Genomic DNA, 13,979 nt, shown 5'->3' on the forward strand with positions numbered 1-13,979 from the left:
AACTAGTCCAGAATCTAACGAGTTTTGAAAAATTATCACTAATGCATCCACTATTTCTTGGGCTACTTCCTTAAGCACTCTGGGATGCAGACCATCTGGCCCTGGGGATTTATCTGCCTTCAATCCCTTCAATTTACCTAACACCACTTCCCTACTAACATGTATTTCACTCAGTTCCTCCATCTCACTGGACCCTCTGTCCCTTACTACTTCTGGAAGATTATTTATGTCCTCCTTAGTGAAGACAGAACCAAAGTAATTATTCAATTGGTCTGCCATGTCCTTGCTCCCCATAATCAATTCACCTGTTTCTGTCTGCAGGGGACCTACATTTGTCTTTATCAGTCTTTTCCTTTTTACATATCTATAAAAGCTTTTACAGTCCGTTTTTATGTTCTCTGCCAGTTTTCTCTCATAATCTTTTTTCCCCTTCCTAATTAAGCCCTTTGTCCTCCTCTGCTGAACTCTGAATTTCTCCCAGTCCTCAGGTGAGCCACTTTCTCTGGCTAATTTGTATGCTACTTCTTTGGAATTGATACTATCCCAAATTTCTCTTGTCAGCCACTGGTGCACTACCTTCCTTGATTTATTCTTTTGCCAAACTGGGATGAACAATTGTTGTAGTTCATCCATGCAACCTCTAAATGCTTGCCATTGCATATCCACCGTCAATCCTTTAAGTGTCATTTGCCAGTCTATCTTAGCTAATTCACGTCTCATACCTTCAAAGTTACCCCTCTTTAAGTTCAGAACCTTTGTTTCTGAATTAGCTATGTCACATTTACTGTTACATTTACTATCCCATTTACTGTATCTTTTCATGCCAGTTTATGTGTTTCTCTAAATGCATTTATATTCTGGAATATAAAGACAGATTCTGGAAAGGAGTAACAATAACAGGGGTGTTGTGGTGGGAGATTTTAATTTCCCAAATATTGATTGGCATCTCCCTAGAGTTAGGGGTTTAGTTGGAGTTGGGTCTGTTAGGTCTGTCAGGAAGGTTTCTTGACACAATATGGGGATAAGCCTACAAGAAGAGAGGCTGTACTTGATCTGGTATTAGGAAATGAACCTGGTCAGGTGTCAGGTCTCTCAGTGGGAGAGCATTTTGGAGATAGTGATCACAAATCTATCTCCTTTACGATAGCATTAGAGAGGGATAGGAACAGACAAGTTAGGGAAATGTTTAATTGGAGTAAGGGGAACTATGAGGCTATGAGGCAGGAACTTGGAAGCATAAATTGGAAACAGATGTTCTCAGGGAAACGTACGGAAGAAATGTGGCAAATGTTCAGGGGATATTTACGTGGGGTTCTGAGTAGGTACGTTTCAATCAGACATGGAATGGATGGTAGGGTACAAGATCCATGGTGTACAAAGGCTATTGTAAATCAAGTGAAGAAGAAAAGAAGAGTTTAGGAAAGGTTCAAAAAACTAGGTAATGATAGGAATCTGGAAGATTACAAGTCTGGCAGGAAGGAGCTTAAGAATGAAATTAGGAGAGCCAGAAGGAGCAATGAGAAGGCCTTGGCAGACAGGATTAAGGAAAACCCCAAAGCATTCTACAAGTATGTGAAGAGCAAGAGGATAAGACATGAGAGAATAGGACCAATTAAGTGTGACAGTGGAACAGTGTGTATGGAACCGGATGAAATAGCGGAGGTACTTAATAAATACTTTGCTTCAGTATTCACTATGGAAAAGGATCTTGGCAATTGTAGGGATGACTTGCAGTGGACTGAAAAGCTTGATCACATAGATATTAAGGAAGAGGATGTGCTGGAGCTTTTGGAAAGCATCAAGTTGAATAAGTCACCGGGACCGGACAGGATGTACCCCAGGCTACTGTGGGAAGCGAGGGAGGAGATTGCTGAGCCTCTGGCAATGATCTTTGCATCATCAATGAGGATGGGAGAGGATCCAGAGGATTGGAGGGTTGCAGATGTTTTCCCTTATTCAAGAAAGGGAGTAGAGATAGCCCAGGAAATTATAGGCCAGTGAGTCTTACTTCAGTAGTTAGTAAGTTGACGGAGAAGATCCTGAGAGGCAGTATTTATGAAAATTTGGAGAGGCGTGATATGATTAGGAATAGTCAGCATGGCTTTGTCAAAGGCAGGTCGTGTCTTACGAGCCTGACTGAATTTTCTGAGGATGTGACTAAACACATTGATGAAGGTAGAGCCATAGATATAGTGTATATCGATTTTAGCAAGGCATTGATAAGGTACCCCATGCAAGGCGTGTTGAGAAAGTAAAGAGGCATGGGATCCAAGGTGACATTGCTTTGTGGGTCCCAAACTGGCTTGCCCACAGAAGGCAAAGAGTGATTGTAGATGGGTCATATTCTACATGGATGCTGGTGACCAGTGGTGTGCCTCAGGGATCTGTTCCGGGACCCTCCTCTTTGTGATTTTTATAAATGACCTGGATGAGGAAGTGGAGGGGTGTTTTAGTAAATTTGCTGATGATACAAAGGTTGGGGGTGTTGTGGATCGTGTGGAGGGCTGTCAGAGGTTACAATGGGACATTGATAGGATGCAAAACTGGGCTGAGAAGTGACAGATGGAGTTTAACCCAGGTAAGAATGAGGTGCAAACAACAGGAATTCTGCAGATGCTGGAAATTCAAGCAACACACATCAAAGTTGCTGGTGAACGCAGCAGGCCAGGCTGCATCTCTAGGAAGAGGTCCTGATGAAGGGTCTCGGCCTGAAACGTCGACTGTACTTCTTCCTAGAGATGCTGCCTGGCCTGCTGCGTTCACCAGCAACTTTGATGTGTGTTGCTTAAGTGTGAGGTGGTTCATTTTGGTAGGTCAAATATGATCTTGGGGTCCGAGTCCATAGGACACTCAAAGCTGCAGCAGAGGTTGACTCTGTGGTTAAGAAGGCATACGGTGCGTTGGACTTCATCAATCGTGGGATTGAGTTTAAGAGCCAAGAGGTAATGTTGCAGCTCTATAGGACTCTGGTCAGACCCCACTTGGAGTACTGTGCTCATTTCTGGTACCTCACTACAGAAAGGATGTGGAAACGATGGAAAGGGTGCAGAGGAGATTTACAAGGATGTTGCCTGGATTGGGAAGCATGCCTTATGAGAATAGGTTGAGTGAACTTAGCCTTTTTTCCTTGGAATGACGGAGGATGGGAGGTGACCTGATAGAGGTGTACAAGATAATGAGAGGCATTGATTGTGTGGATAGTCAGAGGCTTTTCCCCAGGGCTGAAATGGTTAACAAGAGAGGGCATAGTTTTAAAGTGCTTGGAAGTAGGTACAGAGGAGATGTCAGGGTAAGTTTTTTTTGTGCAGGGAGTGGTGAGTGCGTGGAATGGGCTGTCAGTGGTGGTGGTGGAGGTGGAATCGATAGGATCTTTAAGAGACTCCTGGATGGCTACATGGAGCTTAGAAAGATAGAGGGCTATGGATAAAGCCTAGGTAATTCTAAGGTAGGGACATGTTCGGCACAGCTTTGAGGGCCGAAGGGCCTATATTGTGCTGTAGGTTTTCTATGTTTCTATATATAGTGATTGTATTGGACTCCACCATCGTCTCTGGAAAAACATTCCAGATATCAACCACCTTCTGTGGGAAAAGCTTTCCCATCAGACCCCCTTTAAATTAGGGCAGAGCATTGCAAAGCGGCTTGCGGGATGCCATTATAGTTCGAGGTGTTCTGGAGTTCAGAGTTCAATTCTGGCACCATCCGTAAGGAGTTTGTATGCTCGGCCCATGAACCGCGTGGGTTTCCTCTGGGTGCTCTGGTTTCCCCCCACAGTCCAAAGGCGTACCAGTTAGTAGATCAATTGGTCTTTATAAATTGTCCTATGATTAGCCTAGTGTTAAATAGGTGGATTGTTTGGCAGTGAGTCTTGTCTAGAAGGGCCTGTTCCACACTGTACCTCTAATTAGATAATTAAATTCCTTCTCACCTCTTGTTTCTCATTTGGGGCAAAAGATTCCAACCATACCTCTAATTATGCCACTCAGAATGTTATACACCTCTATCTAGTCCCAGTCAGCCTCTTTTGCTCCAGGGAATGTAAGCCCAGCCTATCCAATCTCTCCCCATAATAGATGCCTTCCAATACAGGCAACATCCTCTGTCCCTTCCCTGGTGCAATCACATCCTTCCCATAACGTGATAATCAGAATTGCACACAACTCCAATGACCTAATCAGTGTTTTGAAAAGTTGCAAAATGGTGTTCCAACTCTTATATTCTATGTCCTGCCCCATGAAGGTACACTATGTATCTTCTTCACCATGCTAATAACTCACGTTGCCACTTTCGGGGTACTATGGACTCGAACCCCAAATTCCTCTATTCATCAAAATTACCAAGGACCCAGACATTTACTGCATGTGTCGTATCCCTATCTGTCCTCCTAAAATGCATTACTCCTACTTTTTGGGATTAACTTCCATCTGATCATTATCCTGCTACAGCCTCACTATCAACAATTCCCTTAATTTTTGAGTCATCAACAAACCTACTAATCATATTTCCTGCATTCACATCTAAGTCATTAATGCTCATTCATGCAAATATCTAATCAGCCAATCATAGGGCAACAACTCAATGCATGAAAACGTGCAGACGTGGTCAAGAGGTTCAGTTGTTGTTCAGATCAAACATCTGAATGGGGAAGAAATGTGATCTAAGTGATTTTGACTGGTGGCGCCAGACAAGGTGGCTTGAGTACCACAGGAACTGCTGATCTGGGATTTCCTCACACAACGATATCAAGAGTTTACAAAGAATGGTGTGAAAAACAAAAACATGAGCGACAGTTCTGTGGGTAAAAATGCCGCCTTCATGAGAGAGGTCAGGGGACAATGGCCAAACTTGTTCAAGCTTACAGGAAGGTGACAGTATTTGCATCCATATCTGTTTCTTTAATTTTCACCAACTATTGAGAGACCAATTGCATAATCCCAGGATGTGATCACCCCTCTTATTCCTAAATTCGATCCATAATCCCTCATTTGATGATCACTAGAGAGGATATCCTGGAGGGGTGCCGTGATGTTCTCCCTAATCAATGGTGGGCACCACTCCTTTTTTTGTTGCAATCCTTTCTGTCACATTGAAAACCTCTATACCCCAGAACATTAAGCTGCCAGTCCTGCCCTTCCCTCAACCACGAAATAATATCAAATTTCCATGTGCTGATCCACACTCCAAGCTTATTTATCAGACTTGTGAGGCACCTTGCATTAAAGTAAATACAGTTGAGTCTACCAGCTCTCCAGTATTCCATACCTGTCTCTACTCTGTCCATGGCTTGAGTAATTTTTCTTCTACATTTGAGTCAATTTCCCACCTGCTGAACTGCTGCTGTGTTTCTTATCTGTCCTTCAAATGAGGTTGAACCCTTCTGAATTGTGTGAGCAAAGCTCCCAGCAAGGAATTTAGCTGCAATCCATTGTTGTTGTTCAGGACCCACCTACCTGATAAGCAATTCCTATGAACCAAGTGCTTAATGTCTTCTCTCTTGAACCAGCTTTTTAATCACGTTTATTTGTCGTTATTTTATTTCTACTCTCCCAAGATTGCAACCAGAGATATCCTAGTTTTTAATTTCATGCCTAACTTCCTAATTTCACTTTGCAAGACATCACTCCTCTTTCTACTTAAGCCACACACATCAAAGTTGCTGGTGGACGCAGCAGGCCAGGCAGTATCTCTAGGAAGAGGTACAGTCGACGTTTCGGGCCAAGACCCTTCATCAGGACTAACTGAAGGAAGAGCTAGTAAGAGATTTGAAAGTGGGAGGGGGAGGATGAGATCCAAAATGATAGGAGGAGGGGGAGGGATGGAGCCAAGAGCTGGACAGGTGATTGGCAAAAGGGATATGAGAGGATCATGGGACAGGAGGCCCAGGGAGAAGGAGAATGGGGAGGTGGGGAATAAAACCCAGAGGTTGGGCAAGGGGTATAGTCAGAGGAACAGAGGGAGAAAAAGGAGAGAGAGAAAAAGAATGTGTGTACATAAATAACAGATGGGGTACGAGGAGGAGGTGGGGCATTAGCAGAAGTTAGAGAAGTCAATGTTCATGCCATCAGGTTGGAGGCTACCCAGATGGAATGTAAGTTGTTGTTCCTCCAACCTGAGTGTGGCTTCATCTTTACAGTAGAGGAAGCCGTGGATAGAAAAATGGGAATGGGATGTGGAATTAAAATGTGTGGCCACTAGGAGATCCTGGTTTCTCTGGCGGACAGAGCATAGATGTTCAGCAAAAGGATCTCCCAGTCTGCGTCGGGTCTCGCTAATATATAGAAGGCCACATTGGGAGCACCGGACGCAGTTTATCACCCCAGCCGACTCACAGGTGAAGTATCCTTCTCACTGGGCCTCCTGTCCCATGATCGTCTCATATCCCCTTTGCCAATCACCTGTCCAGCTCTTGGCTCCATCCCTCCCCTTCCTGTCTTCTCCTATAATTTTGGATCTCTCCCTCCCCCTCCCACTTTCAAATCTCTTACTAGCTCTTCTTTCAGTTAATCCTGACGACGGGTCTCGGCCCGAAATGTCGTCTGTACCTCTTCCTAGAGGTGCTGCCTAGCCTGCTGTGTCCACCAGCAACTTTGATGTGTGTGACTTGAATTTCCAGCATCTGCAGAATTCCTCATGTTTACTCTTTATACTTACATCATTTGTACCCGACACACAGTACAATCTCTGGCTGCCCTTTCACCCCCTTCAGAATGTTGTGTAGTCCCTTGAAGAAGTCCCTGATCTTTGCACAGGAGGAAACAAACCAACCTGAGGTGTTGCCGTAAGCCACAGAAACTCTCATTAATGAAAGCCCACGACTACTGCTCAACTGGACTTTTCCCTCCTTTGCTGTGCATTAGAGCCAAACACAGCAATGCAAACTTGTCTAACGCCACCACATTCACTCTAGAAACCATCTTCCCCAACAGTATGCAGAATGGTAGACCTCTTTGAGTGGGCAATGTCCACAGGGGACTCCTGCCATACTTAGCTGTGCTTACTGCCCTTTCTGGCGGCCACCCATCCCCTTTCTGTACCTGCAGTACAACCAGCACTTGAAGTATAGTATCTTTCTTATTTCTGGCACTTTTGGTGTAATAACATTATAAAAATGTTTCCTTAAGTTGCTTTTTCGGCATTCTGAATGGGCCATTCTAGCTACAATACACTAGTCAATGACTTTAACCTCCTCTCCTTCCCAAGGCACTTATCACCTCAGGCACAAAAAAAAGCCCACAGTTTACAAAAATGGGCCTTCAGTCTGCTTCTGTATTTGTTAAAAGTTTTTATTCCTAGGATCATCCCTGTGAACCTCCGCTAACGCTAGCACATCCTTCCTCAGGTACGGGGTCGAAAATTGCTCACAATATTCCAAATGTAGTCTGACGAACACTTTATAAAGCCGTTGAAGTACATCCTTGCTTTTATGTTAATATTGTCTTTGCCTTCTTTACAGTCAACATCATCAGGTTTAGAAAGGTCATGAAGAACTCAAGGTAAAATCAAATGCCATTTGTGTAGCTGGAGAAAGACTAAGGAACAGCCAGGTGGATTTAAATCAAGAAAATTGTGTACAAGACAGGTAATTGAACAATGGAAGGCTTCAAATCAAAAGATTTGCAATTTTTACATTCCTATGAGGGCATTCAAACTTGGGACTTTCTTGACTCCAAAGAGTTGTACAGGTCAAAATCCAATGGAAAACAAGGGATTATAACAAATTTAACGTTCCTAAAAGGGGAGAATACCATACTGTTCAGAAAGTATGGAGAAAACTTTATAATGACAATGAGAGGGGAAAAGAGAGAATGAGAAAATATTAACAGCTCTTGAAGTGGATTAACAGAGTCTTGAAGTAAAAATGGCAGCTGGTCTTGAAGGGAATATATCCTTAGTTTCAGAAGGTAGTAAGAGTGGAATTTGGTAACTACTGTATTCAACACATTCCAATCTGCATTGTGTATGGGAATGGAGTCAGAGAACTGAATTACTGCAAATGTTTCCTGTTTGACAAAAAAGCAGCGAGCAATATTGGCAACCACAGTGCAATCAGCCTAATATCAGAGGAGATAAACCTCGAAGAGATTGTAGTCTTGGGCAAAATTGAATAGTACTGTAACCCTCTCACCATAGGCTTATAATGAGTTAGCTATTACTGTGAATACAAAGTAACAGCAACATCACTCTACAATGCCTGGGAATAATGATGAAAGGGCCATTACCAGTAAATAAACAGGTCTAGGATGGATATGACTCGGGTAACCATAAAAACATAGAAGTTTGAACGTTTCTTCTAAGGGAAAATAACATTATTACCTGTATGAATACTAACAGACACACATGCAAATTTAATGCTCGCCAGGAAGCAATAATTTAGCTCACACCAGAATAAACAACTTAGATTGAAATTGTATTGACACAATAGTTTAGCTATAACAAACAAATTAAAGAAAATGGCCCATCACATAGCTATCAATCTATAGCGAGCACACAGTTGTTGGAGCTCATTGTCATGTAGTTTCATTGACTTCGTTTACACATGGTACTGAATTGGTTTTGTGCTAAAGAACCAGCCCAACTAAAAAAAATAGAAAAATAAATATCCACACAACGTCCAAGAAAAAGGCATTGAACTCTCTCTTCTTGCTCTTTCCCCAATGTCATGCACTAGCTGGCAAAATGAAAGTTATCTGCACATTCGCCATGAGACTATAGCCTGCATGAGGATTTTCTGACAGTGATATCTGTCCTTCCAAATTTGGTTCCATGACTGTTTCACCACGTTATTCTGCCCTGTTTGTTGCCTGTTTTCTTTTCTCCTTCTTTCTTGAAATTTCTTCGGTCCCACGCTCTTTCTAGAAAATGTCTACCTGTTGTTTTCCCAAGCATCTTATTGTTAACAAGACAAATCCTATTGGCTAATTCAACAAACCTAACTTAATAATTAACTGAATTTTTATTTTTAAACAGCAAAAAATGAAATTCTCAATTGTATAATGTAATTAAAGGAATATTTTATTTTATATAGATTTGCATTTTCAGGAAAATCTGCAGAAAATAAGATACCCAAAAGCATAACTGTGTTAATAAAGTAAAGCATGGTCTCAAACCAGGATATTGCAGTACTTTAAAAAATCAGGTCTATAAATAGAAGTTTTTTCGGAAGTAGATAGATAAAATAAGAACAACAAGACTTTTGGCTTCGCGAATCTGTAAAGATGGCAAGGCAAGTTGAGAACTTTAAAAAAGTAAAGGAATCTTTGTTAATAAGGTAACTGAATCAAATTGAAGGAAGATGCGCATTAGAAAACACTTCAAATGGAACAGTGTGCACAACTCTGTAAAATACACTCCAACAAGTCTCTGAGGAAACTGCAAAAACAATTGCAAGTTTGTTACCAATGATGAGATGAAATGGGATTGCTTTCTTTAAAACAAAAAGTTTAGATAAATATTTCACAGGTATGAATGATTTGGTCAGAGTAAATAAGAAGAAATTGCACTTTGGCAGAAGGGTTGCGCAAAGCACATACTTCCAAAGTGGTTGGCAAAACCTGAGGCAACATGAAAATTATTTTCTAGACCACAAGCTGAGATTCAGAAGGATGGTGGAGGCAAATTTAATGGTAACATTTGAAATAGAATTTTTAAAATATTGACGGAAAAATATTTATACAGCACATAGGAGGCAACTAATTTGCAGCTCCACCAAAGCACTGTGACAACCACAATATTTCATTCTAGGATCCTAAAGGGAACAATTCCTCCAAAGCTATTCCATGTCCATTGATCGTGCCCTGATTCTCAGCCAGAACCTGACATATTGTCTTCTCTCCCAAAGCTAGGACTGCCCTGAAAAGGTTTAGAGTTTTTGATGAAACCTCTACAGTCTCTAATAACCAAGAGTCATAGGCAGGTCAACAATCAGAGCAGAGAATTGAACAGCTCATCTCTACCTCTGCTAAAGCTCTAGGGTATATGCCCTAGGCTTAGCAGTTGTAGGGGAAAGAAGTCAAGTCAAATTTATTTATAAAGCACATTTAAAAACAACCCATGTTGACCAAAGTACTGTACAAGCCATAACAGGTAGCTAAAATCACAAATACAAGAAACACAGATATAAACAACAGGGCACACCGCTTATAGGCACAAAATAAACAACAGATGAGGCTAGACACAAGCCAAAAATCAGCCACATCAGGAAGATTCAAACGCTAGTTAATGATCAAATGTCTCTAATTATTCCAGAGTATCCATATAATTGATCTGCAAATATTACATAATTAAAATACTGTTGTTTAATATACACGTGGAAAAAAGTGGCACTTGAGATATTTTATTTCACACCCTTCCACACTTTGGTGTTCTAAAGCTCACTGATGAATTGTAAGACTGGAATTGATTAAGATCACAAGGTGGTGGTGGTGGGGAGATGTGGAAGCAAGATGGTGGAAGGTTGTTTTTCTAAATGGGAGTTTGAGACCAGACAGATCAGTGCAGAGATTCTGCTTGTTATGTATACTAATGGTTTGCATATGAATGCAGGAGGTATGATCAGTAAATTTGCAGATTACATGAAAAGAATAACTCAGAGGAAAGTCACAGTTAAGTGAAGAAGAAGAAAATTAATTCATGTAAATAAACTATTTAAGCATTGATGTGAGGGAGTAATGAAGTTTTAAGTTATCATTTCAGTAAATGGAGACATGGCAGGGCCATTGAATGTCCATGCAGCACCACAAAGAAATCAAGGAGGCTTCTCACAATCTGGACAGCCAAACATAAAGAAAGTATTGGCAACTAGAACAGCTTGAGATCCAGATCACAATGTTAGATTTGAACTGTAACTGGAGCTGCTGTCATTACAAAGCCTGCATGTTCCTTGGACAGCATGCTTCCGGAGGTGGTCAGACTGCAGCTTAAGCATTTCCAGGCAGAGGGGAGTGAAAAGGACCAGACAGCACCTGTCATTCTGTCTACAGGTAAACAATTCTTGGTGGTCTTCAAGGCTATACAGTCAGAGCAGAATAAGAAGACCTAAGTGACCATTCTGTGGAGCACCTACACTATGTTAGCGATGGTTATCTCGAGCATCTGATTGCTTGTCATTTTAACACTCCTTCCCGCTCCCACACCAAACTGTCTATCCTCGGTCTTCTCCATTGATGTGGAGAGGACAAATGTAAATTGGAAAAACAACATCTCATATTCCTCCTGGGGTAGCATTTTTTTAAAATTTCATTTAACACATAAGCTCATGTTCTCTTCTCACACACACTCATCTGTCCACCTAGTTTTCTTCTCCCTCAGTTCACCTTTCTCTCTGCCTCCATCACCTATCGTTCCTCTCCTCCAACACACACAAAATGCTGGAGGAACTCAGCAGGCCATGCATTATTCATGGAAAAAAGTACAGTCGACATTTCTGTCCTGTAGAAGGGTCTCCGCTCAAAATGTCAACTGTACTTTTTTCCATAGATGCTGCCTGACCTGCTGAGTTCCTCCAGAATTTTGTGTGTGCTGCTCGGATTTCCTGCATCTGCAGATTTTCTCTTGTTTGTCCCCCTCCTCTGTCTGGTTCAACCTATACTTACCAGACTCCATCCTACCACCTCCATCTCACTGATATAAACTGATGCTCTTTCCTCTTCCCTCTCAGTCCTGAAATATCAACTTTGTCCTCTTGCTTCCACAGATGCTTCTTGATCTGCTGGATTCTTCCAGCATTCCATTATTTGTTAAAGAAAGAAAATGTTTGGCAGTGTTTAACTGGTGGTGCTGCCTTTAAGAGAGGGGATTTTGAAAATTAGAGTGGTACACCTGAGGAGAGCTAAGGTACCAGTGACCCCTGTTTCCATTCAGGGAGTCAGTGTGGAGATGGTGGAGGATTACAAATACCTGGGGATACGAATTGACAATAAACTGGTCTGGTCAAAGAACACTGAGGCTGTCTACAAGAAGGGTCAGAGCCGTCTCTATTTCCTGAGGAGAGTGAGGTCCTTTAACATCTGCCAGACGATGCTGAGGATGTTCTACGAGTCTGTGGTGGCCAGTGCTATCATGTTTGCTGTTGTGTGCTGGGGCAGCAAGCTGAGGGTAGCAGACACCAACAGAAACAACAAACTCATCCGTAAGGCCAGTGATGTTGTGGGGATGGAACTGGACTCTCTGACGGTGGTGTCTGAAAAGAGGATGCTGTCCAAGTTGCATGCCATCTTGGTCAATGTCTCCCATCCACTACATAATGTACTGGGTGGGCACAGGAGTACATTCAGTCAGAGACTCATTCCACTGAGATGCAACACAGAGCATCATAGGAAATCATTCCTGCCTGTGGCCATCAAACTTTACAACTCCTCCCTTGGAGGGTCAGACACCCTGAGCCAATAGGCTGGTCCTGGACTTATTTCATAATTTACTGGCGTAATTTACATATTACTATTTAACTATTTATGGTTCTATTACTATTTATTACTTATGGTGCAACTGTAACGAAAACCTATTTCCCCCGGGATCAATAAAGTATGACTATGACTATGACTATGAACTGAGAGATCTGCAGAAGTATGATATCGTGCTGAAATATTGAATTATCATATTGCAATATTGCTTAAAGGTGATCAGGACTGGGAATTGAATATTCCTGGACTGTGTACAAGATAGAGGGGGAGGGATGACAAAAGATCTATATCACAATATTGTTTAAGAAAACAATTATACCTGTAAGAAGAGATGGTATGCTGGAAAGATCAACAAATAAGACCAGGAGAGTTTAAAAGAAGAAACAAGAGGGCATAGAATTGTACGTTTGTCAGCTAGTTGTTGAAAAACGCAAATAAAAATACAAGCAACATACATCAAAGTTGCTGGTGAATGCAGCAGGCCAAGCAGCATCTATAGGAAGAGGCGCAGTCGACGTTTCAGACCGAGACCCTCCGTCAGGACTAACTGAAGGAAGAGACATTAAAAATACAAGATGGTTACATTAACTGGAATAGTTGATGAGTAAAGGATATAGAAAATACAGGAATCTTGAAATGTTTGAAGACGACTTTATGTACCTGCAATATGCAATCTGAACTAATAAAAAAATTATCAATAGGGAAGAAATTTGAGGCAGCCATGAAATTTAGCATTGTTTTGGAAAAGGAAAAAAGATAGATAAAATTTAGGAATTTGAATTTGGGTAAGAATAATTATGCCAGGTTGGGTAAGATTTAGCAAACATCTAATAGAAACTATTACTTTATATTTAGACAATGTAAGGCATTAATACAATGGGTAGTGAAAATCCTAATCAAATGAATTCATAACAAAAGAAGAGGAGGAACTTCCAAATACAATTTCCCCCATAGATGTCAAGGAATCTGCAGGGAATAATAAGTCACAACAGGAAAGCTTGTTACAAATACCCATGGCTGAACATTAAAGGAAGCGGGGAATGTGGAGGAGCAGAGGCAAGTTTTAATAGGATTCTTCAGAAGCAAAAGTGTGCATGAAAAAAAAACATTGACAGCCCAATCAAGGAAAACTACAATCTACATCAAACACAAAAGGAAAGGTGATAATAAAGCTAAGATTACATCTAATTGTAAATTGAAATAGTAACCTCTATATGGATGCAGTAGATATACTGTATGTTAAGTCTCCAATTAATACTCTGCATTTGTCTATATTGAAGATAGAAGTATCTGTATGGAGGAAGAATGTGATTTTTTTTGGAAAATATAAAGCTGAAGAAAGAAAATGTAAAGATGGTAGACCACATTTTATAAAGGAGTAAATCACCAGTCCTTTGTAGAATGTATTCTAGGTTCGCAAAAGAAGCATGAGATGATGTACTGCAAGGCCCATTATCCTCAGTACTCTTCAGTGGCTGGGATGCTGTCAAAGGAACTGACTCTCCTCCAACTGGGTGCCATTGTTTAAAAAAGCACATAGAACAGGTAACAATATCAGGACAACTTAACATCAGTGCTGGG

This window comes from Mobula hypostoma, chromosome 25, assembly GCF_963921235.1.
Source record: "Mobula hypostoma chromosome 25, sMobHyp1.1, whole genome shotgun sequence".
Taxonomy (NCBI): Eukaryota; Metazoa; Chordata; class Chondrichthyes; order Myliobatiformes; family Myliobatidae; genus Mobula; species Mobula hypostoma.